Source organism: Myotis yumanensis, unplaced genomic scaffold, assembly GCF_028538775.1.
Source record: "Myotis yumanensis isolate MYYU_CA2020_CCGP unplaced genomic scaffold, mMyoYum1.0.hap1 SCAF_7, whole genome shotgun sequence".
Classification (NCBI taxonomy): Eukaryota; Metazoa; Chordata; class Mammalia; order Chiroptera; family Vespertilionidae; genus Myotis; species Myotis yumanensis.
The window spans coordinates 37,114,774-37,141,083 of record NW_027223758.1 but is presented as its reverse complement, the minus strand read 5'-3'; the positions used below and the strand labels follow the sequence as shown (position 1 = coordinate 37,141,083).

Sequence of the window (26,310 nt, the reverse complement as noted above, 5' to 3'; positions counted from 1 at the left end):
CTGAGAGGCCTTGGGCAGGTCACTTCCCCTTTCTGAGCATGTTTCCTCATTTGTCAGACAGGGATGAGGGCCCCTGTCCTCCCACCACAGAGAAGGGCCATGCAGATAAAGGAGGTTACAGAGCAGAAAAGCACTTTGAAATACGAAAGCTAAAGCTAAGTACAGGGAGAGCGTGTTACAGATGTTTACAATATGTGTACCAGAACATATGCATGCATATGCATCACAATGGAACAACATTGGGGCACATACAGCCATATGTGTCCACGGTCGTGAACAATTACTCCCTAGCCAGTAAGGCTGTCTCTTCTAAATCACAGACACTAACAACATTCGCCCAGGCATTTCTGGGAATTCTGAACCAGGTAGAAACTAATGGTAGGAAGGAGGGTAAAGAGAGGGAGAAATGGACCGGGTGTGGGAGACACAAAACACCAAGAGAATGCGAGGCAGAAAGTGTAATTCCTCTGTTTTGAATGATGTTTCGATAATCAGTTACGAGATATCTGTTCATTCTTTTGGGAAGTCAGGGGACACATCTCCTCCATCCCCTAGAACCATGCTTCCTGGGCCATTAGTCCTCGTTTGTAGCCCTAGATCCATGCCCCACTCCAAGAAGCAGGAGGCTGACCTCTAGGACTGTCTGAGCTTCCTTGTCTACAGACTTCTGGTTGGCCAATGGGAGGTGCTAGCAGGAGGTCAGAGGGTGGAAGGAGAGAGAGAGGCTGGGGTACATCGTCCCAATTTCCCACCCTGTGGTTCTGGTAGTGGCTGAGCCCCTCTGTGACAGTTCCTTGCACAGGCCCAACCATCACTGGATTCTGTGAACACGGCCCCCTCTCTCTGCTCATTCAGGCCAAGGGGAGGTAGAAGCTTCTGTCACTGTAACAGCTTCTGTAACTGTTAGTTTGAAGGTACCCCTGTGGGTTCCCTTAACCCTGCCCACACCTTTACTACCAATTAACTCAGTTGAAGCATCTGATATGTATACCAAAATGGAATTCTATTTCCCCTCAAAATCTGACAGATATACCTCCTAACACTAAATATAACAGAGAGGGAGGGAAAGAGAAACCGGGAAGAAGCAATATATTCTCCTGGTTAAGGATAGAATGGGAAACAAGGAGAGCTCGATCAAGTCTCTTTGCCTCTTCTGTGCCTGTGTCTTCATCTGTACAATCCTAATGATAATCTGCCAACCTCACAGGTGTGCTGTGAAAATCGAATCAGATCATGCCTGTAAAGCACTTGGCACATGCCAAAACCCACTTAGTGCTCAAGAAATGTTAGATATTCTCATTTCAGTACTAAGTCTAAAGAATGAAATGTTAAGAATAGCATTCCCTTGGAGAAGGAATTACTGAATTAACTTTTCTTTTTAGGGGGTTCTCTGTGTTTTAAAATTTTTCTATGAACATATATTACTTTGGGAGTCAGAAAAGAAAAAGAAAATAATTAAAAGAAAAACGAGAGAGAGAGAGGGAGAGGGAGAGGGAGCGGGAGAGGGAGAGGGAGAGGGAGAGGGAGAGGGAGAGGGAGAGGGAGAGGGAGAGGGCGAGGGCGAGAGACTGTTAAGACTTATTCTTTCTCTCTGGAGATGATGCTCTTCCATTGGGATTTCCCCAGGATGGAACATTCACTTCCTGGAGTGACAATCTCCGGGTGGATGTGAATGAAATGACTGCCTGCAATGAGGGAGGAGGGGTGCAGGGTGAGAGAGCTGCCTCTGGGGCTCTGTACCACCCTCCCAGCCAGTCTTGGGAGTTCCTGAAGGATGCAGAGGGGCTGAAATGGGAGCTGGGCCACAGTGGTTCTTACTGCTGCTCAGCTCCCAAGAGACAAAGGAGAGATGGCAATCTGTCAGAGGCTTGTGGTACCCTTGGGCACCACATTAAATAAAACCAAGCAATGTGAAGAGGCTGCCACCGGTTAGCACTGGCTTCCTGCCCAAAGGTTTCATGTGCCATCACGGAGCCACAAACTGATGTGCAGTTGTGGGCCGGGGACCATGTGACATGCCCAGAACTGCAGAGTAACAGCATCAGCAAGGAGAAATGCCTCCCTCTTGGGCCACACTGACTGCAGAAGCAGACAGAGACCGTCCTGTAACTGGCATCCTCTGAGAGCCGGGCTATGAGCTGGTTCTCTTCCAGGCTTTGTCTCATTGGAGCTGCTCAAGGGCCAAACAGGGTAAGTGGGCTTACTCCTCGGGCCGGCTTGGCTGGCCAAGGTCACACAGCTAGTCAGTCAGATCAGATAAAGCCAGGACTAGGACCGGGTGGGCTGGCTCATGGTCCCATGCTCTTTCCCCTCAATCCTGCTACCTCCAACTTGCTGTCAACCATGTAACCAAAGCTACTGTTGCTCTGGATATAGAAATAATAACAGCAGTATCAACCCCTCCCACATGCAAGGCGCTTGACAATTTAAAGGATCCTTTTAGAATAACCATTTTGCGTGGACCTCACTGATCAGCAGTTAGTGAGAGGAAGCACAGAACAGCAGTGACGAACACGGGCTTTGGACCAGTTTGAATCTTGTTTCCACTGGCTTGGGGACCTTGGGCCAAGTTGCTTAACCTCTCTGAGAGCCAATTTGAGCTTTTAAGCTGAGGGTAAAACCCTCCACACCTCAAAGGCATTTAGTGAGAATTAAACGAAAGAATGCACAAGGAGCTCACTCTGGCACCATGTTTGCAGTAGAGCAGCGATGGCTCCCACCAGTGAGCCTGTCTCGACCATTCAGATGAACACAGTGAGGTCTAGAGAAGATAAAAAAACTTGCCCAAAGGACACTCGGGGTATAAGCAGCAGCAGGGTCCAGGCAGCCACTTATAATGTCCCAAGAGAATCTGAAAATTTCATAGGTGAGCTCCACACTGGGTGAGTGAAAGAGGGGTTTGCCTTGGACATCCCCACCCTTGGAGGGTGACAGATAGGGCCCCTCCCACACACTGGCCCTCCATGTCCTTGCCCCCTCAGGCTCTGCGGAGAAGGGAGGAGAGGAGGGAAAGGAGCAGGGAGAAGCAGCAGACCCTCTGGGCACCCCTCACAGTCTATGACTCTTTCTCTCATTTGACCTCCTTTAATTGTTTAAACACTACAAAACTTCATTGTCAGCTTTATTTAGACAACAGTAAAATTGGAAGCAACTTTAAATGCCCAAGTTAATGAGGACTTACCCATTCCATTAATTACAAAAGTAGCACATACCTATCGTGAATATTTTTGAGATAGATTTTATATATAATGACATGGAAAGATGTTAAGACATCATTAAATGAAAAAGATGCAAGTTGTAAAACAATAATGTAATTTATGGTCCCATTCTGGTGCGTATGCTTATGTAGGCATAGGAAATATCCTGTTACTGGCTACTGCTAGAAGGAAGGATTTTGGTTGGGGAGCCAAGGATAGAATACACTTCTGGCCCTAACCGGTTTGGCTCAGTGGATAGAGCGTCAGCCTGTGGACTGAAAGGTCCCAGGTTCGATTCTGGTCAAGGGCATGTACCTTGGTTGCAGGCACATCCCCAGTTGGGGGTGTGCAGGAGGCAGCTGATCGATGTTTCTAACTCTCTATCCCTCTCCCTTCCTCTCTGTAAAAACATCAGTAAAAAAAAAAAACACTTCTGAATTATTAGGATTTTTCACATATTTCTTTTGTAATTAAAACTAAGAAAAAATAAATATAATATTTAAAAATATTTATTTTGGTCAGTCTTATTTACTTCCCATAGTACCTGCTCTAACTCCATTTGTGCCTGTAAGTATAATCTATCTATGGGCATACCTAATTTTACTCCACTTTAATCTCATAATAGTATGTTTTTTTTAATTTAACATTAATTGTATAGAAATATTTCCACATTATTATATCATCACAGCTAACATTCATGGGTGTTATACGATGTGCTAGTTACCATACTAGGAGCTTTATATGCCTTAAGTCATTTAGTCTTGATGATAATCCTAGAAGGAGGTACTTGGACTATCCATATTACAGATGGAGAAACTGAGGCTTAAAAAGATGAATTGGTCCGGCCGGTGTGGCTCAGTGGTTAAGTGTCAACTTATGAACCAGGAGGTCATGGTTCGATTCCCGGTTCCGGGCATATCCTTGGGTTGTGGGCTTGATCCCCAGTGTGGGGTGTGCAGGAGGCAGCCAATCGATGATTCTCTCTGATCATTGATGTTTCTTTCTCTCGAGCCCTAACCAGTTTGGCTCAGTGGATAGAGCATCGGCCTGGGGACTGAAAGGTCCCAGGTTCGATTCTGGTCAAGGGCATGTACCTTGGTTGTTGGCACATCCCCAGTAGGAGGTGTGCAGGAGGCAGCTGATAGGTGTGTCTCTCTCATCAATGTTTCTAACTCTCTATCCCTCCTCCTTCCTCTCTGTAAAAAATCAATAAAATATATTTAAAAAAAAAAAAAGATGAATTGATTTGCCAACATCTCACCTCTAGTAAGGACAGAAACTAGAGTTGAGCCCAGGTCTGTGTGCATCCCAAGTCCTTGCTGGGAGCCTCTCCACCCTGCTCCCTTCACGGATACTGAGTGGTGAGTGAGAAGAATGTGGCAAGTAAGGACGAGGAGACTCGGGTTCTGGATCTAATCATTCCCATTACCTTGGACAAGTCACTTCCCATCTGCATCACTCACTCAGACAATTCTTTCACCAAATCACTGAGCTACACGCTGAGGATACAACAATGAGTAAAATATGGCCCCTGCCCTCAGAGAGATTAGAGCCTAGCCTGAATCTCTTCCTGCACAGGAAGGATCTAACCCCTCTCCCACCTCTGTCACATGTGAAATGAAATGAATAAAGGATGATGCAAAAGAGCTTCAGGGCACAACTCCATATGCTGCAAGCTAAGTATTTCTGTGGCTGTTCACGGCTGCATATTATTTGATCCACTGGATGTTCCAAAACGTTCTCAATCATCTTCCTATTGTCAGGCACTTAGTCCCAATTTGCTGCTATTATAGAGGGAGCTCTGATGGGGATTCATCCAAAGAAGATTATTCAAAGGGGGGAAAAAGGCAGATACACAAAGAAGATGCTGCAAAACTTTAGAATGACTGAAGGAAGACAAGTTCTTCATCTTAAACTCACGAGCCTCAAACTCAAGTCATGGCACTGGCGGCCTCCCCTACCCCAAAACTCCCCTCCCCGCAAGCAGCTGAGCCACACACCACCTGAGGGGACAAACATCTTGCTGTGGTTTCAACCTTCTATCCACACCAGCCTCCAAGACCACAGGGCTAGTTCTTTCCTGCAAGACCACAGTCCACACCCTCCTAGAGGTTCTTACAGTTGCCAAAGGGACCTTCCCAAGCACAGATCTGCCATGCCCTAGTACATGCTTATGCAGACCAAACACCTGCAAAGATTCCCAAAGCCTCCAGGCTCCCTGTCAAGTGGAAACACCTTAGCCTGACATTTAAGAGAGGCGGAGGGCGGAGAGAAGTGATGTTTACTGAGTCCCTGTGATGCGCCAGCACTGCGCTAGGTCCTCTACAGAACAACCACCAAACGTGGGCTCGATGAGACAGGTGTGTTCATCCACACGTTACAGATGAGGAAACTGAGGCACAGACCAGCTAAGTGATGTGCCCAAGGCCACGCGGCGAGCACACAGCGGAGCCTTGACTAGATCTGGTGGATCTCAGAGCTTTGCCAAAAGACCCAAACACAAGCTGACTTTCTGAGTCACCTCCCAGCACCCCCAGCACCCTGCGCCATCTGCTCCACGCACACCAGACATCTGCTCTTCTTCAAAGGCATCCCGATTTCCTTCCCCTCTGACTTGGGAGGATGGATGCCCTCCCCCCACCCCCCCCCAAACGATCAAAATTCCACTTGGTCTTTGGTGCCCAGAAGCCTTCTCTGATCACCAAAATAGAAACCCCTGCTGAGCATATGCTATAACTCACCCGTTCCCTTTCCTGTGTCCTGTCTGTGGCTCCCGATGAGACCATAAGTCCCTTCAGGAACATGGCTCTGACCCACACTGTCTGGATTTGGATCCTGGCTTCCCTGAGACTTAACTGTGTGACCTTGAGCCACTGTCTTCCCCTTGCTAAGCCTCAGTCCCCTCAATCTGTAAAATGTGAAATGAAGAATTCCTATCTCACAGGGTTTTGTGAAGCCTGTATGAGTTATACAGGTAAGCCCTTAAACCAGCACCTGGCATGTAATAAGTGCTCAATAAATGTTGGCTGCTACTAGTCTTCACAAGCCTCCCACTCACAAAGGAAGTGGTACCAGCCTGCTCACTCCCAAGCCATCCGCCCAGGCTCAGGTCCCCTCCCTACATGGCCTCCCCTACACAGTACTATCTGATGCCCTTTCTGTTTCCACCTTTCTGTTTCCCGGTCATTGGAGCCCTACCAGGGGGCAAGTGTCAGGGCCAGCAGGTCTTCCCTGATGGCCAATGGTAGCAGGAGATCCAGCGCATCCCTACTTCTAGGAGATCCTTGCCAGGAAGCAAAGGTCAAGGCCCACCCCTCTCTCAGGCCTCTAGCTGGTACCTCTGTGCCCCTACCCCTCAGGACTCCTGGACACTCAGGCCACAGAACCACCCCTGCCTCACAGACCCAACACACAGACGTCTGCACCTGGACCAACCCTGGCATATCAGTCATCTGGCTCTGCTGGACACCCACCTGGTATTCCAGATACTGCCCCAAGTGTAATATCATGGCAGAGAGAGGGGCTCTGGACTCACACAACCTCACCCTTTCCAGCTGTGTAACCTCAAGCAAGTGACACAATCTCTCTGAACCTCAGTTTCCATCTGTAAAAAGTGGATAATAATAGCATCCACCTGACAAGGTTGCTGTGAGATGATGCAAAACACTTATTACACTGTATGGTACACGGTAAATGCTCAATAAATGCCTTCACTCTGATTTTATAGTCATTATTCCCAAAACAGATGATTATCCCCTTTTAATAATGGGGACACACAAGCCCAGAGAGGCCCACAGTGATGTCCATGCTGAAGCTGACACGGACGCACTTCCCACCTGAGACCCTCTCCACTGCTCCCAGAGGCTCAGGCCCAGAACATCCCTGGGCACCCAGGGTCCTCTCAATCCTGTACATTCCCAAGAGAGCCCAGTGCAGCCAGCTACCCATTGCCTCAGCCCTTGCCCATTATCTGTGAGGCAGCCTGGCCTCTCCTCCTCACATTTTGTGAACAAGGGCTGGTCAGGGGGAGGCCAATGTAAGGTCCCACCTAAAGGCCCCACCTGGGTATGTCCTGGGTATGGGACAGCCACAACAGGGAAGCAGGCATTTGGGCTGCAAGAACCCCAAACCAAGAGATAGTAAGACCTGGTACATTAGTGCTGGCTTTCCCACTCAGTTGCTATATGACCTTGGACAAGTCACTCTTCCTCTAGGCCTCATTCAACCTTGCAGTATTTATCAAGTAAGGCCTACAGGACCAACACTGTTCTGTGGAAGCAAATCCCCCATGAAGCTTACAGAGCTGGGCCCAGGAAACTGCCATGTGATCCAGGAAGGGTTTCAATAGGAACAATGCCCCTTGAACTGATCTCCTGCAGGACTGCCTTCAGGTGCCCCTCAAGGGACCACAAATATCGCCCATGGTGTCACTGGGCAGCATGACCTCAGGCTGGCCAGCAGAAGCCAGCTCCATCCCTGTATGGAGCTGGCAGAGCCTCCTGGGCCACGGTGGTTGAGAGAGGAGGCTGGCACGGGCTGCCTCTGCTGCAGGCTCCATCTGGAGGAATGGATGGACAGGCGGTACACAGCCTCTATTCTCCACACCCTGACCCAGGACAGGCGGCACTGAGTCTTCCAGGAGCTCCTGGGGGCACCATCACAGTCCCCAGCCTTCAATCTGGCCCAACTGCGGCTGATTCTGGAAGACTCCTAATGGAGGTGGAGCAGCAGGACCCACATGGCCCCACAGAGGTCCTAAATCCAGCCCTCTTATACTCCCACCTTTGGGTGCAGAGGAGATGCCGGGCAGATCCAGAAGTGAAGGCAGGTTCACTTCTGGAACACATGGCAGTGTTTCTCTCCCACCAATGCATCCTCAGAGCTCCAGGGTGAAAGCAAGGACCATGCCGGCAGCGGAGGGAGACTGCACCCTCAGAACTCCTTCCTAGTCCTTGTCTAGCCCCTCAAGGTCCGCATGGACCACCCTGGGCCATAGCTCTGCCAGGCAGTGCCCTCAGCTTCCAGTAAGTACCCCAGTGGATGTAGTCATCCACCCCCAGTCTATCCTCAAGACCCGAGCCTCTTGAACCCCTGGACATCCCCAAGCGTGAAGGTGCCAGACACAACTGGGACCAGCAAGTCCTCTCCCTCTAATCAGTCGGGCAACAGCTGCCAAAACAATACTAAGCCAGAACCGCAGAGATTCTGGGGCTAAGGCTCACCCCCAAGCTTTTGGGGACTTGGAAGAGGGGTGGGATGGGAAGTGAGCCTGGACTGGGGAAATGTGTGTACCCAGGGGGTAAGGGCAAGGGCAGGAGCTCCCCGGCATCCCAGCCTCCAGCCAAGCCCAGACAGTCATGCAGCATCGGAAGCGGCTGGAGAGCGCGCCAGAGCCCACGACCTCCATAGAGGGGGCAGAAGTCTTGAAAACAGAGTGGGGTGTAGGTGGGGTGGCGGGTGGGGGAGCGGCAACCTTCTATCCCTACAGCAAGCACCAGCTCACCACCTCCCCGCCTCCCTCTCCAGGGAGGCTGCAGAGCTGGGCGGCGGGAACAGCCAGGACCACCCCCACTCTGGCCAGGGGGCCAGCGGCCGAAAACTCAGTTCCTCTCCGTCTCGCCCCCAGTCCTCCCCCTACAGTGGAGTCTGGGCCTACAAGTGCCGAGGCACCCCCACCCCCCTTCTACCTGACCTCCCCCAGGTGCCTACCTGAGCCTGGGAGTCCCCATCTCGGGCAGGCTGGGTGCGGGGCGCCCTCTCGGCTCCCGCGGGTGGCAGGCCTCGGGGCGGGGCGGCGCGGGAGCCGCGGCGGGCTCTGCGGAGCAGCCTGTTCCGTGACACCCCCGCCCGCTGATGGATGCCGACTGCAGCAGCGGTGGCGGCGGCTCGGCGTGCGCCGGGGGCTGGGCACTGTGCCACAGCCCCGGGCCTGGCGCCCAACGCGCGGCCACCCCCGCCCCCGCCCAGCCTCCGAGCCCAGCCGAGGAGCGCCGCTGCGCGCCTGCCTGCTCCCTCGGGCCGCCCTGCCCCTGCCTCCGCCTCCTCTCGCCGTCTCCCTCTCCCTCTCCCTCTCCCTTTCTATCGCTCAGGCTCCCAGGCCACCTCCTTCCGCGGATGCCAGAGCTGCAGTCGGACCTCTGCGGGACCTTGCATCGGAAGCCAACGCTTGGGTCTCCGCTGTCCCCACACCCGCCCAGGCCGGCCTCAGCCCTCCCAGCTGGGCCAAGCCCTCTTAGGGGCTCCGCAGAGAGAGAGAAGGAGACGGGAGGGGGAAGGTTAGGGGGAGGGGGGAGGGCCCCTGACTCAGAAGGGGTGACTCAGTCTCAGTGGGCCTCCCAGCCCACCTAGCCAGATACCCTCTCCGCCCAGGCAGCACAGCAGGGCAGTCTCCCCGGGACTCAGGGCTCCACCCCTATGAGGGAGGAGGTATGTGCAAATGTCTCCTGGGATCCTGTGTGTCTGAGTGTGTGTACGTGTACATTTATCCATATGTGCTTCGGTGACAGTGACCATAAGGGGGGACTGGGCCCGGGTACAGATGTGTGTGAGCACATGCTGGGTGTGCACACAGGCTCCGAGCAGATGGTAGGGGCCAAGGGGCCTGGGGCACCGAGGTCATGGCTCAAAACCAAGTGAAGCCCTGTTCCTCCCCTCCAGCAGCACTAACTCAAAAAGCAGGTCCCAGACACTGCACCCCCACTTCTGTCAATCAGCAGGCCAGGACTTCAAACAGCAGAGGACCCTGGGAGGCAAGAGGGCCTGGGTTCCTTTGGGCAAGTTGCTCTCCTCAATTTGCAAACAATGAAAGAAAGGGCTGGATGTACCAATCTCTAGGGGCCCTAGTTCTCTACAGGAGGGCCCGGAGAAGATGGTACATAACCCACAGCATGATCTTTAAAAGTTTCTGCCCATGGGTCCGCATTTGTAGGCCACATGACCCCTACTCCCTAACCATCCCCACCCCCTGGCATATACATTTATTTTTTGAATTCTTCAAATAATTCCTGAGTACCTATTAGTGCCAGCTATAGTTCTAGGCACCACAGAATCCACCACCTGGAGACCACAGATGTCCAACGCTGGGGAAATGTGAGCTGAGCCCTCTGTCCTCCATGCTGCAGTTCCCTCAGTGTCAACCTCACCAGAATCCATCTCTACTCCCATACTCCAGGGCAGGTAACTCCTCCTCTCACTATTCCCTCCCAAGGTGGCTGCTCCATCATGGTGACATTCCACCCTCCGTCCTGGTGCCAACACTAAGGCCTCCACAAAACCAGGCTAGGCCCTCTCCTCAGCACCCCTCAGAGAACCCAAGACAGCAACTGTGTCCCTTCTCCCCACCCATGAACCAAGCCTTCCCTTCTCCAACTTAAACACAATGAACTCCTCCAGATGTTCCCAAGACAGTTTCCGGTCCCTTCACTCTCCCTGCTGCCCACTAGGCTCAGGAGTGGGCAGAGCAGAAGGAAGCCAGCTCCTCCCCAGTCTCAGAGAACAAGCCCTCCCTCCGGACAGGAGACAGGAAGATGGCAAAGTCAGCCCCGGGCCAATACACAGGAACAGCAGAGTCCTGCTGGGCAAACTTCCTCACAGACTTCCTCCTGTGCTTTGCACTTTGCTCTCCCCAGACTCTCAAATTCAGTTCTTCCCAGGAACTCCCCCAGCCCGCAGGGGCGTGGCCTTGGGCAAGCCACGCTGCCACTGCGGATGCTCTATTCACTCTACATTTCAGTTCACTCTACATTTATTCATATGAATGAGTGAAAGGATCAGAAAACCCAGGAGTTACACCAGATGAACGGATTGTTTCATATGCACATTTGCTAAGAGATTCTTGACCGCCTGCCTTCAAGAATTTTTATTCCACATTGACTCAGCTTCCTCTGCTTGCTGGCATTCCCAACTCTGGGCTCCTGTGGGCAGGACAGAGCTGCATGGCCAAAGCCCTTGGTTCTTCCTCCATCAACTCTCCTTCCTTGGACCCACCCCTTTCCCTTCCTTCCCCCCAGCAGGAGCCCTCCCCCTCCTCCCCTGGGGCAGGGCCACTTTCCCACCCTCCTCAGCTGGATAGAGCCTCTCACTTTCCCAGACAAATCCAGGCTACATTCCAAAGACCAAGGCAGGACGTTCCCAGACATCATTCTGGACTAATACCCAAAGAGCCCATGTTACTTCAGGATAGAGGGACCACACAGAAAAATTAGGTTGCTTCTATTATCGTTATTTCTATATTATTATTATTATTATTATTATTATTGACTAACATTTCTCTAGCACTTTCTAATATGTAAAGTACGTTCATGGCAATCTTCACATCTTATGAGATCGATCACCCCACATTTTATAAACAGGCCGGCTGAGGCCCAGAGTGGTGAGTGACTTGTCCAAGGTTACACCGCACTGGAACACGAGCTTTCTGGACCAGCTACTTTCCACTTAACCCTACAATAACTTTTTCTAGAGAAATCTGGTTGGGGAGAGGGAGGGAGCTGAGGGCACTCTCTGAAGAACACACGACCCTATGCGCATCAGTTAAAATCATTACCCCAGTTACTTGGCTGCTTTCATTCCACAGGCAGGGAAACTGAGGCACAGAAACAGGACCCAGCCCAGGGCCCTATCTCATGAAAGCCGCCATGGACAAATGCAAGAAGGAAGAGGAACCCCTCACCTCTCCTAACGAAGAGGGTCTCTTCGGGTCTGTTAGTTCTGAATTCTGCTTCCGGCCCTGGCTCTATCATCTCTTTCTGTGTTACTTGGGCAGATTGTTTGACCTCTCTGAGACTCAGTTTTCTTACCTATAAAAAGGGAGAAATTCTCCCTGACCTACTTCTGTCAGGGGGTTGCTGTGATGGGGAGGTCAGCAAATGAAGGCAGGATCCCTTATCCCTCTCTGGTCTGCCTAGAATGTAGGAGAAATTCTTGATGGTACAAAAGTGTCAGGATAGAGGAAAGCCAGAAAAAGGATGGAAATGATTCAGTCCATTGGCTGGAAAGGCAAAGCACATAGTGTGAGCCACAGCCCCCCAAGGCCACCGGTGGAGCAGAGACTAAACAAACACTTCATGCATTGCCTCTTCCACCCCCCTTTTATCTTTGGAATGAGAGACTTGCCAAGGTCACCTCATGCAGTCAGTGGTCTCTGCCAAGGTCACCCCATGCAGTCATTGAGTGGTCTTTGACTCCCAGTCACCAGGGGTCCCTTGATTCCTGGGTGGGCAGCGGGGGTGGCAAGCACTCTTAGCCCAAGGATTTAATCTTTCATTCAGCAAGTAGTGATGTTCACACTGGACATGGGCACTGAGGAAGGAGAGAGAATTTGGGTAGCCTCCACCCTTGTATTCACAATCAGTCCAGTTGGGGAGCATGGCCTATAAACCAGAGGCTCCTGTAAGAGGAAGCACCATCATTTTCTGAGTACTTACTCTGGCACCAGACACAGTCATTTGTTTAATCCTTACCACAATTCTCCAGCATCGAAATTATTTACTCCTTTCACAGGTGAAGTAACAGAGGGTTTAACGACATCCCAAAGTTCACCCAGCCAATAAATGGCAGGCCATGTCTACCTGATGCCAAACCCTGAGCTCTTCTCCCTGACTCGAGAACTGTGCTGCCCACGATGGTAGCCACTAATAACAAGTGGTTACTGAGCACTTAAATGTGGTACTTGCAAATTGAGATGAGCTGTAAGTACAAATCACACAGTAGATTTTAAATATTTAATGAAAGAAATGTAATATATCTCATTAATATTTTTTTGTATTTTGGATGTATTGGATTAAATACATCATTAGAATAATGTTATCTGTTTCTTTTTGCTTCTCCTCATGTGGCTCCTAGAAATGTTTGAATTACGTAAGTGGCTCGCATGTAAAGGGCACATTATATTTCTTTTGATCACACAGGCTTCCACGCAATATGTCCTAACCCAGCCCATGGGGCTCAGAAAAGGCTTCCAGGAGGAGGGGCTGCCTAAATGGAGCTGGGACAAAGGCAAGATCTTGAGAAGAGGGTATTCCAGGGCAAGAGAGCTGCAGGGCATTTGGTTTTGGCCCCAGAGGGCTGTAAGGCCTGGGTGGGCTGAGCTGCAGCCCCAGGCAGCGGACAGCTGGGCCAGCCTCCGGAGGAAGCTACCAGAGCCAAACTTTCCAGAGCAGCACGACCCACGAGCCTGGGAAGTTCTGCCAGGCAAGGCTACTCTCACTAGTCCTTGACACTCTCTGGAAGGCCCTTCGGGCAGCTGCTCTGAAGGGAGCAGGCAGGGTGGACAGGTGTAACACCCAGCTGGTCAGGACCTCTCCCTCCAGCGGCCCCTACATCCTCTCCTCAGTCCCCTCCAGGGAGCATTGCAATCCCCAGGGACCTGCCAACCCAGAGCATGGGAACCACGCACTCCTGCATTAGGTCATACTGTGCGTGGAATGACAACAAAGCTACACTTTTCCATATCTACTACGGTGGTGTTGAAGCTCCTGAGTGCAACATTTACCTCGGGGGAGGGCACTAGAGGCAGGGATGGGGGAGGTTCATTAATAGTACAGGAGCTGTGTGCCCTTGGCCAAAGCACTAACCTCTCTGAGCCTCAGTTCCCACCTCTGTAGAACGGGGATAACATCAGCACCACATCTCAGAGCTCCTAGGAGGACATAATACCCACAAAGGGGTTAGCATGCGGTGCCCTCAGTCTCTCCAAAGCTTCCAGAGGTTTCATCCCCTTCCCCCCCTCCCCCCGCCTTCACCCATGCTCCAACCATCCTGACCCTGCTGGCCCCACAACTCATCTCCACTTCTGAATCTGGGGCTCAATTGTCATGAAGCGCTTTGGCTTCTCCAACAAGACTGCAGCCTCTCAAAGATGGGAGCCTTGCCTTTCCCTCTACCCTTACCCCTCCTTTTTCTCTCCCTCCTTCTCCCTCCCCCTCCTCCTCTGTACCCACAGCCCGCCACCCACACCCCACACTCCCATCCCCACATGCTGCACATGTCTGGACATCCCAGAGGCTCCTACAGCCCATTCCAGTGGCTTGAATATTAGGCCACCATCTTTGGCCAAGAACACTGTGGGTCTCCACTGAGCATCTTGAGGATCTGGTTCTGTCTGCTTTCTCAAAGCAAGAACCTTCAGCGGCTCCCCATTCTCTGGTAAAGCAAGCCCAACACCTCAGCCTGACTCTCCAGACCAGGGGTCCTCAAACTACGGCCCGCAGGCCACATGCGGCCCTCTGAAAACATTTATCTGGCCCGCCGGGTGTTTTTGCCACCGCTGCCTGTTGCTTAGCAGCCGACTAGTTTTTTTTTAAACTATAGTCCGGCCCTCCAACAGTCTGAGGGACAGTGAACTGGCCCTCTGTTTAAAAAGTTTGAGGACCCCTGCTCCAGACCATTCACAGCCTGGTCTCACCTGACTCCTCAGCCACATCCTCAGGCTGTGTGGGGAACTCTGTTAAACTGGATGGTTCTGGGCCTCAAGGGTACAGCCTGGCTCTGCCTCTCTGCGTTTGCACATTTCTTCCTCTTTCCCTTTCCCATGGCCATTCTTCCCGCCATCCTCCAGAAAGTCCTTCCGGAGCCCCTCCTCTTTGCAATGACCCCTCCCAACTGGAAGGAACGGCTTGCCTCTCCCCTCCTTCCTGCCCTCTGCCCTCTAGCCCTACCCAGTGCAGTGCCCAGCTCAAAATATGTGCACAGTGTATGCCCCCTGGGACACATCTGCACTCCCAGAGCCAGAGGCCAGGGGGCAAGCTGGAGTCGGGTTCGTTCACCAGGGTGCCAGGACACTCCCAGGGCTGAGTTCTGCTGAATCCGACTCCACCTGGCCACACTCCACTCTGACTGCCACAGGGAAATCAGCCCTCCCCTAGGAGGTCTGGGAGCCATACTCCTGGGGCCTGAATACAAAAGATCTGGCCACATTCCCACTGGATACAGACGTCCACCCATCCTCCCATCAGGTGACTGGAGTGTCAGCTGAGATTTGCATCATCACAGAATTACAGATTCCTTGCCGTCAGAAGAGGCCGTAGAGAGTATCATACAAAGGCTGAGAGCAGTGAGAGGCAAAGAAGCAAAGCTCTGCGTGTATGCCGAGGGCCCCGTGTGCCGGGGAGGCTGCAGCGACACCATCCATCAACATCATCATCGCAGAGAGCGTGTGAGACCCCATGACATGCTGGAGCTGTGCCCAGCAATTTGCATACATTTTCCGTTTTTAATTTTTCACTGCTCTGTAAGGCAGAGATGACATATTCCACCTCGATTTTACAGGAGAGGAAGCTGAAGCTTAGAATAGTTAAGTCACTCGTCTAACTTCACACTGATAGTGGGTAGGGGCTGGGGAGCAGGATTCAATCCCAGGTGTTCCTGACTGCAAAGCCCGTTCCCACCATTAATCCTACATATATTTGCTGTAACACACATTTACTATGGATATGCTGGCTGTTTTAGTTCTTGCTGGTGGGGGCAGAGGGGTAGTTATACAAATATATGTAAACTTATGGTCTGTGTACCTTTCTGAATCTATATTATAACTTCAATAAAGTTTTATTTTTTTTTTTAATGTTTTGTCCCAGAGATGAGTCTATGCTAGAAGTTTTGGGGGTATTAAATACTCTTAGTATTAGTCTGAAGCCAGAAAGCTGTTTGATTTTTCTTTTCAATCATCTTTCTGTGTCAAGAGAGACTGCTCTAAGAACTCATAAATCTCCTAGCCAGGGCAAAATTTCACCTGCTGCCTGTCCATTGCTCAGAGCACATACACATTCTTGTATTTGCATTCCCAGTCCAGGTGCCACTAAGCCAAAGCACCATTTCCAGAAGCCTGCACTGCTCCGCGGTCTTTGCAGCCCTCTCCTCATCCACCGATCTGTGTGGACCAGACGGCTGGACCAGCTGCTGCATCACTGGTTAATCCCCAACTTCACAAGGTGGCCAGGCAGCAAGGTCTGGATGTTCCCATCGCCTCGTACCAGGCCAGGCTGGGCAGAGAAGCTGCCTGTGTGTGTAAACACAGCCTTTTGCTTGGGCAGCTAGTGCCGGACTCCCCTCGCCGACTGGGCCCACTGTGGCTTTTATCTTCCTGCCCAAAATAACCATTGGCTTTCATGGTTCTCTGGGTGTGAATCAGGAGACTCTTGTGAGGCCTGTGGCAGCTTGGGAGCAGGAAGGACATGTTATCCATCTGTTTCCCCAATGCACCAGGACAAAGGTTTGTGGGATTTAGTGAGCTCCTCCGTGCACCTGGAAGGACCTGTGCTAGGGAACAGGGGCAGCTGGAAGACAGGCATACTCTCCGAAAACTCACAGCTTAGGGAAAGAAGTAAAACACTGACATCAGCCCAGCCGACATGGCTCAATGGTTGAGTGCCAACCCATGAACCAGGAGATCGCCGTTCGATGCCCGGGTTGCGGGCTCGATCCCCACTGTGGGTGTGCAGGAGGCAGCTGATCAATGCTTCTCTCTCATCACTGATGTTTCTATCTCTCTCTCCCTCTCCCTTCCTTTCTGAAATTAATGAAAATATATATATTTTTAAAAGCACTGCCACCAGCCAGCTGCAATAGAAGGCAAAAGGGACTAAAGACTGTAAGAAAAGGATGAAGTGTTTTAGGAGTTCAGAGGAGAAAGAGGTTATAGGGGAGCGGGTGTCAAAGAAGGTTCCCAGGCAGAGGTAGCATTTGGGTTGAGCATCAAAGGCAGGACTAAAGCACAGTTTAGACGGAGGAGCTAATAGAAACGAGGGCTGGGAAGTGCAGACGCGACTCAGGAAACACCTCAGCCTACAGCCTGGGATGAGGCTGAGGCCGAGGCTGGAAAGGCACACGGGAGCCTCGAATGGCATACCAAGTGGTTTCCTGCACTGACGAGCAACGAGCTACATGTGACTAAAGTTAAATTAACTAAAGTTGAGAAAAGGTAAATTCATAGCCACGTGTGGATAGTGGCAGTGCAGATAAAGAAACTTCCGTCGCTGCAGACAGTTCTACTGGACTGCACTAGTACATACAGCAGAGAGCCCAGAAGACTGAGCAGAAGCGTGACATATCAGAGCCGGGCTTTAGGAAGATTAATTTGTCCCCAGTGAAGCGTAGGTGACAGGAGGGTGGCCGAGGCCTGGACCCAGGGGGAACATTGCAATAACACAAGAGAGATCAATGACCACTTCTCTTCCCTCTGCTCATCTCTTCCTATGAGGAAGCAGGAGAGCAGAAAGCAAGGGCTCTCAAAGTGTGGTCCCTGAAAGACAGCAGTATCACCCAGGAACTGTGCAAATCCTCAGGCCCCACCCCAGACCTACTGAATCAGAAACTGGGGGGTTCAGAGTAGTAGCTTCACCCTACGCTTTCATAAATCCTCTCATGATTCTGGGGCACACTCAAGTGTGAGATCCACCAGCACAGAGGCAAGGAGCCCATGCTGGTTCCAGAGTGACTGGAGTCGGCAGATCTGGCCTCATGTCCTGACTCAGCCGTTACTAGCTGTGCTTAATCTCATTGGGCCTCAGTTTCCTTATAACAACCTTACGTGGTTATTGTAAAGACTAAAGGAATTAATACATTCACATTTCTTAGAAAAGTGCCTGGCATATAGGAAGTGCTCAGTGAATATTCGTTATCATGTTTAATCCTCACGTGCCACTTCATCTAAACTCCCCTGAGTTGAATTCCTCCTACATACCGTGGACCAGCATCAACCTCTTACCATTAGCTATGACTTCCTGCCTATCCATCAAATACTTTTCCAAAGACCCCCCACCCCACCCCCAGGGCACCATTTACCAGTAGTTTTCTCCAGACCCAATGTCAGAAGGGGCAGGGGCACTTCCTGCCAGGTGTGAGCATCAAGGTTCAAGAGGTGGATTTAACATGTGGAGCTAACATGCCCTTTAAGGAAGTGAGTCAGGAGATGCCCCATGAGTCTTCCCCTACAAGACCTCCTGGGAACAGGCATGTCTGGAAGTGAGTTCTCATTGGCCCACTGCCACTGAAAGCCTCCAGTCTGTTCAGTCAGATCCATGCGAGCCAAGAGGAGGGCATGGGAAACTGTAGCTGGGTCCTGCCTACTACAGGTAGCTGGATCCTGATTCAGGGGACCAGTCAGGGGAGGATGGTATCAAGGAACCTGGATTTTGATCTTGACTATGAGATCTCAGGCAGCCACGTTTCTCTCTGGATTCAATTTCCTCACCTATAATGTGAGGGGTTGAACTAGTGTAATTATTAACCTTTTATGGGTCATTTTTTTGTGTGTGTGTGCCTGTTTTTTTAAAAATACAATGAAGCCCTAACCGGTTTGGCTCAGTGGATAGAGCGTCGGCCTGCAGACTCAAGGGTCCCAGGTTCGATTCTGGTCAAGGGCATGTACCTTGGTTGCGGGCACATCCCCAGTAGGGGGTGCGCAAGAAGCAGCTGATCGATGTTTCTCTCTCATCGATGTTTCTAACTCTCTATTCCTCTCCCTTCCTCTCTGTAAAAAATCAATAAAATATATTTTAAAAAAAAAATACAATGAAAACTGCAGAGTTTCTCCCCAGAAAAATGCATATGGGCACACATGCAGACACACACACATACACACACCTACACACACACTCTTATTATAATCTCAGGCATCATGAGATGTCATGAAGTCCATGCATTGATCACCCCCTGGTCCATGGACACTTGGTTAAGAATCCTTGGCTAAATGGTTTCTAATCATCCATGATAAGAAGTCAGCTAGCCCTGGCTGGGTGGCTCAGTTGGTTGGAATATCGTCCTGTGCACAAAAAGGTTGCCTATGTTTCTTTCATATCTCTCTTTCTCTCTCTCTCTCTCTCTCTCTCTCTCTCTCTCTCTCTCTCTCTCTTTCTCTCTCTTTCTCTCCCCTTCTCTCTGGTTAAAAAAAAAAAAAGTCAGCTGAATTTGCATTTAATTTAAGGAAACCCTAAAGGTGAGATTTGAAATGGGCTTTTGTAGGATTCAATTGTTGATCAGCAAAATGCTATGAATTCCTCCCCGAGTCAGCCCCACCCTTGTCATATTGCTTCTATAGTTTCCTTCCTCTTTCTGTTCTCTCCCTGTTCAGCAGGGAGTGATCACATAGTCCTGAAAGACACCCCTGCCCCTATCAGCTGCCACTTCCCCAACAGATAGATCATCCCCAGCTGACAGAGGGGAGAAGAGGAGCCTGAACTGTCTCTCATTCCCCCACCCCAAATCCCTGGCCACCCCTCACCCCCAACACACACACACACACACACACACACACACACACACCCTCTCCCACTTAGCCATAGCCAAAGGACTGTGCCTCCAGACACTTGGTGGCGCGGTCACTTGGAACAGAAGAGTTATTTTTAGAGGCTGAGTGACAGGATGGGTGAGAGCAGTTCCACCCTGTCAGAGCTACTGCTGCCACCACCAGCTCTGATGAATCACTATACACTACGTGGATGTTCCAGCTTCAAGAATGAACGTCTTGGATTGGTGGCCATGCTGGTCACACCAGACTAAGCCTAGGATCACACCAGGGCAAGTCTGTGCTGCCTGAGCCAGTGCAGCCTACCTAGACCAATAGTCCAGCCCAGCTCAGCCTCTCCTGACCAATACAGGTCAGATCAGCACAGCCCAGAAAATCACATCCTGCAAAAGGTAAGCTCCTCCACCAAGCCATCCATGGGTCTCTCTCTGCAAAAGTCCCTTTATAGTGACTACTAGAGGACCAGTGCACGAAATTTGTGCACGGGTAGGGTCCCTAGGCCTGGCCGGCGATCAGGGCTGATCAGGGCCTTCAGGCTGCCAGCTGGGGCCTTCCTTCATTCTGTGCCACCCCCTAGTGGTCAGTGCACATCATAGCAAGCGATCGAACACCCGGTCTCCCGGTTGAACTCCCAAGGGGACAATTTGCATATTAGACTTTGATATAGAGAGATTGTTGCCTCTCCCATCTTCCCAGTCCATCAGAGTGAAACTCCCACCCACCCACCCCCAGTCTGGTAATCAAGGTAATGAGCACCCTTCGGCAAACTCGGACAGGTCAATGCAGCCATCTTCTGGTTTCATCTTTCTGGAGGCTACTTTGGAAAATGGCATGATAAGTTTTAAAAGTGCACAGACCTTTTAACCCCAAAATTCCCCTTCTACGAATTTATCCTGCAGGAGCAATGGACATACACAAAGATATAGCTATAAGAACATTTGTATGTTGTATACAAGAGTATTGTCTTGTATAGCAGAGTGAAGTGGAATTAATATGTCCAAAAATCATAGCTACATTATATAAATAATGATACATACATGAGATGATATACTAAGCAGCAAAAATATAATATCATAGATAGGTATGTTTCTATGTACTAATGTTCATAACAATACAGAGTGAGGAAAGCAGGTACAAAATAGTATGTAACATATGATCCAATTTCTATAAAATATGTATATATGTTAGCATACACAGAAAAAAATAAACTGGAAGGAAATATACCTCCCAAAATGTTTCTAGTGGTTGTTTTATGATAGTGGAATTATTTCTTTTGTGCTTCTTTGGGTTTTGTTTCGCTGCTTATTTTCTGGGGAGGGGGAAAGTGGTGAACATATTTATATAAGAAAAGCAACAAGAAAGACTCATTACGTTCATCTCACAGCTTCTGGTCTGAACCATTCAAAGGTCTTCCTAGAGTCTCACTGGAGTCCCCCTACCCCCACTGCCTCTTTCAGCCACCACTTTTATCAAGTCTCCCTCTGCCTTTGAACTTTGCTGCCCTTCTCAGTTGCCCCTGGAGTTTCACTAATTGGAAGCCCCATCAACCAATGCCCACAGTCCCCTGAAGGCAGGCCTCCAGAATGGAAGTCCCCTCCTCCAGGGCTCCCTGTCCATGAATCTCATCCAGACGGAGAGAGTCCAATTCCCTCATTTACAATAGGGAAATAATAATTATTATTATAATGATAAGAGTAGTATCTTCATATTTATACTGTGTCTTCCTTTCTCTAGAGCACTTTATATTTACATTTCACTTAACCCTCACAATGGCTTGTGAGGAGAATATTATTTACCCATTGTACAGATGAGGAACCTGAGGCCCAGCAAGTATAGCAGCACGAAACTTGCCCAAAGGTCACACAGCAAGTCAGGGTCAAATGCAGGGCTGACTTTGACATATCAGGAGTTAAATGGGAGAACTGAACAGGTTATCCTGATCCCTGGTTCTCAGGAGCCATATCTTACAGAGCCCCTCCTCCCAGCTGAGCTCACAGTTGCTATCCGTATCTCCTGCCCAGAACCCCACAGAAGCCTCGCTGGGGCCACATGCTCTGCATCTCCGCACCAGCCCATCATCATCTGGCAACGGGTCCTTACTGCCTCTGGGGGTCTCCTAGCAACAAGACATCCTGCAGAGCCACTCTACCTCTGGACTCTCCCAGAGGAAGCTGGTCTCATGGAGGGAGGGGTCAGCCAGCAGGCTCTTCTCATGCGGGTTATAGCACCCACATGGGGTGAGGGAGAGGAGGAGAGGAAATGGAATCAGCCTGCACAGCCCCACTCTGGGCCTGTTCCCAGCTCCACATCTGGGGCACTGGCTTTGGCTGCACTGTCCTTTTCTTGAGCTTCTGACTATCTGCTGATCTGCTGATAGGGACAAAAAAAGAAGCTGAATCCTAGAGCTTGAATGCTAGTGAATTCCAATTTACTTATGCATTTTTTGAAATTCATGAAACCTTCCCACCAGAATATTAATATTAAAGCAGCAATAATAAAAGTACCAGCAAAAAATAGCTACTTTATGTTTATGCAATACTCACAACCACCCCTCAGAAGCAGGAACTAGTATCCCCAGTTTTCAGATGAGAAAACTGAGATGTCACTTGGCTGAAGACACCTAGCTAATGAATGGCAGCACAAAGGTTTAAACAAGTGTGTCTGACATCAAAGTATATGCTCTCACCACTGGACCACACTGCATCTCTTAGAAGTCACATCTGTGGATCCAGAAGCCATATGACAACAGAATGAGATTCCGTCAGCTGCTGGGAGAGAGGCAGCTATAAATCCAGAGAATTATGATTAGAAAGCAAATTACAGGCCTCCCTCTGTAGGTTTGGAATTCACAAAAACTTCCTAGCAGTCAGAGGACCTTTATACAAGTTGCTCAAATTTTCCAGAGAGGGTAAACACGGTTTCTGGAGAGAGTGAACATAACACAAGGCAGGAAGAGAATGACAATGTGAACATGCATTAGAGAGTGAAGCAACACAATAGAAGCAGAAAATTTGATAGACGGGTGAAGAAAGAGAGCCCACTAGGAGGCAGTAGAACATGATGGTCAAGGACTTTGGCAGCAGGTCAGGGCTCTAATCCCTGCTCCACCGCTTCCTAGTTGAGAGACTTTGAGCAAATAACTTCAACGCTCTGAGCCTTTATTTTCTCAGCTGCAAATTGGGGATAATTCGACCTACAATATAGAGTGGATGAAGGGACTGAATGAGTGAATGTATGCCAAGTGTTTAACCCAGTTTCTGGAACATAGTAAGCACACCATAAATAGTGGCTTAAAAAGTGCTAATCATAAGACCGAACAGTCCCACTTCGGGGTATACACCCAAAAGACTTGAAAGCAGGGTCTTGAAGAGATTTTTGTGCACCTATGTTCAAAACAGTATTCACAATAGCCAAGTGTCCAATGATAAATGTATAAATAAAATATGGTATAAACATACAATAGAATATTATTCAGCCTTAAAAAGAAAGGAAATTCTGACACATACTACAGCATGGATGGACCTTGAGGACATTACACTAAGTCAGCGGTTCTCAACCTGTGGGTCGCGACCCCTTTGGCGGTCGAACGACCCTTTCACAGGGGTCACCTAAGACCATCCTGCATATCAGATATTTACATTACGATTCATAACAGTAGCAACATTACAGTTATGAAGTAGCAACGAAAATAATGTTATGGTTGGGTCACAACATGAGGAACTGTATTTAAAGGGCCAGAAGGTTGAGAACCACTGCACTAAGTGAACTAAGCCAGTCACAAAAGGACAAATACTGTATGATTCCACTTATATGAGGTACCTAGAGTAGCCAAATTCATAGAGAAAGAAAGCAGAATGGTGGTTACCAGGGACCAGGAAAGAGGGGAACGGAGAGTTATTATTTAATGGGTATAGAGTTTCAATTTTGCAAGACAAAAACGTTCTGAAGATAGATGTAGTGCTGGTTACACAACAATGAGAATATTCTGAACACTCCAAACTGTACACTTAAAAATGGTTAGGATGATCAGTTTTATGTTTTGTGTGTGTGTTTTTTACCACAATAAAAATATTTTTAATTTTAAAAAGTATCAGACAGAAAATTTAAAAAGAGAGTTAAAGACTAGAGAAATGGGGAAAAGTGAGACCATAGTAAGATGGAAATGGAGTGATCCGAAGGGGAGACACACACTGCACTTGCACACCCTTTCCAAGCCATTAGACACAATTCTGCCTCCGCAGAGGGGCTGTTTTGATAATCACTGAAGCACAGGCCTGCGGGAGAATCTAGCCTCATTCCTCTTCCCCTTCCTGGAATCCTCAGGGAAGGATAAAAGCCAAAAAGATAGGGAAAGAAGAAATAGTAGGTAGAAATGGCAACTTCCAGGCAGGCCACAAGCAGCATGTGCAAAGGTCCTGAGCTATGAGATATGTGTGAGGAACACTCCAGGGTGTCAGGAGCCTCATGGATGCAGAAGGAAGTCAGAAGTGAGGAGGGGGGCAAATGGTGAAAGGCCTTTATTGACCTGCTACCGCACACCGTCCCACATCACCATCCCAGCAATCTTTAAAATAATCCTAACGGGCAAGTATCAACACATCCACTTTGTAGATAAAAAAAATGAAAACTCAGATAAAGTAACTTGCCAGAGGAAACACAGATGGTAAGCAGAGAGTAGGGATTCAAAAACCAGCTGACTCCTAACCTCATGCTGATTCCTTTAGCCCATGAGGTATCAGAACCTCAGGCCGCACTGTGAGCTCTGGAATCAGAATCCCAAATCCCCGTCTACACCTCGCTAGCTGTGTGATCTGGAGAAAATTATCTAATCTTCTGAGTGTCAGATTCCTCAGCTATACTAGTAAAATGGGAATGATCATAGCTCCTACCTCATGTGGGTTTAAGAGAATTAAATGTAATATTACCAGGGAAGTGCATTGCATGTGGTAATGCTTGGGAACAAAATAGCTCTTATTACTCATTATGCTTAGGTCTGTAGGCACCCCCGAGAAGCCCCCACAGACACACTTACAGCCACTGCTTGTCCCTGGCTGAGTCCAGTGCAGTCTTTGGAGCAAGGCAGAGCCCAATCCCAGCCCCTGAGAGAGCGCATGTTGTCCGGTAATCTTGCAGGAGCAGTAGGAACATCCTGGAAATGACCTCCCGGCTCCCTATTCTCAACTCCACGGCCTGGGAAAGTGATGCTGCAGATGCTCAGTGGGACGCAGTCTAAGCAATCTCCGTTCTCACGAGGGTGAACATAACAGAAACAACCATGGCTGCCAACCCAGCTACCCACTGCCTCCACCATGGGCTGGTCCCCTACTGCACAGCACCTTCTGGGACCAGGTGACCCACAATCAGAGCATCAATACCAGGAAGGCCTTGGGAGACTGTCTAGTCACACCCCCTCATCCTGATGGGAACACTGAGGCCTGGAGACCTGCTTAAGGTCACACTGAGCCAGTGGCAAAGCTAGAACGCAACCCTGAGCCACCCAACTCCCTGGTCTACTGGAGTCTCCAATTTACTTTGCCATTCCTATGTGTTGTATAAAGTTTACATTTTAAAATTTCCGGGGGTTTAGTCATCCCTACAAGCCAAAGTTCCTGGGAAAGGCAGGAACTTTGGGCAGCAGCTAAGGGCATAGGTTTCAGATGTGGCTCTGCCACTTCCTAGTGGACAGATTATTTTACCAGTCACTGCTGTTTCCTCTTCTGCCTCATAGAATCACGTGCATATAGAATGAGAAAAATATAAAGGACCTGGTACAATGCTTGCTATGGAGTAAGCACTCGATAAATGATGTCCACAGTTAGTACTATTATCTTTAATGCTTTGATTGGAGTATGTCATCAGCAGATAGCAAAAAGTGACCTCAGTCTCAAAGTTTTAGTTCTCTCACTTCCTATCATCGGATCATGGTCGTGTTAAAGCTGGCAACGGTCCCATTTTACAGAGGACAGCACTGAGACCCAGAGGGAAATGACTTGCTCCAGGAACAAGTTAATGAACTGGAACCCAGATCGCTTGACTTTTGCTAACAGCTCCATAAGTATGAGCTCTTACTCTCCAGGCAGCTATGTTTGCACATAAATCTGGGGGGGGGGGGGGGGAGAGTGGGGGGAGTATGATCTCTCAGACCTCAATACCAAATGTCGCTGGACTCAGCCAGAGGGAATTGGAGCAACCTTGCCGTCATGGTGGGACAAGACCAGAGTGAGGTGGGCTCTGTGCTGGCAGAGCAGGCCACCTGGGCCAGCAGCCAAAGTGGCGCCACAGGCACAGCTCGGGGCCCTCTCACCGGCTACATAATAAAGTAATTATGGAATTAGGGATAAAATTAGTCACTTGTGTAATTATTTTGCCGGGAACAAGAACAGAAGAGGCCTTTTAAAGAGTTGTTCCTTGGCCCCTTCCAAGAGCATTGCTGCAGAGACGCAGATGAGTGAACACACACACAAACACATACACACGCTGCGGTGAGGTGGTGGATGGGCAGGGCTGCTTGGTTTCCTGTAGCAGTGCCTCACCTACCAGTCCTAGCGCCGAAGGCCAGGGGCTACGTTCGCTGATGTCTGCCTCATGGAACACCTTCGTCACACTGTCACAGGGCACACGGCCTCCCTCCGGGCCCTTCATCCTGGAGAAACTGGTGGCACAGACACATGTCCCACCCCAACCACAGAATACTAGACCTGATTCCCCTGGCCCTTTCTCCATCATGAGCTTGGTGGTATAATTCCAGCAGTACCTGGGGGTCCACTAACCCAGAGAGACCCCTGGCATTGGCAACCCTGGTAGTGAGAATAATGCGCCCCCTTCCCCCAATGTCCCTGTCCTAATCCCTAGAATCTATGAACATGTTACCCC

At 49.7% G+C, this 26,310-nt stretch overlaps 1 protein-coding gene across 12 annotated transcripts in view; it reads right to left on the bottom strand.

Moving 5' to 3' along the window:
- Positions 1–26,310, bottom strand: part of EPB41L1 (erythrocyte membrane protein band 4.1 like 1) — a 118,185-nt gene that overhangs the window by 60,959 nt on the left and 30,916 nt on the right. The window contains exon 1 of one of the 12 annotated variants that reach the window (XM_070420231.1): positions 8,907–9,156. The exons of the other annotated variants lie outside the window; for them this stretch is intronic. The gene's annotated coding sequence lies outside the window, so the exon portion shown is untranslated. Of the gene's footprint in view, positions 1–8,906; positions 9,157–26,310 lie in introns of those variants that run through there. 12 annotated transcript variants of the gene reach the window in all.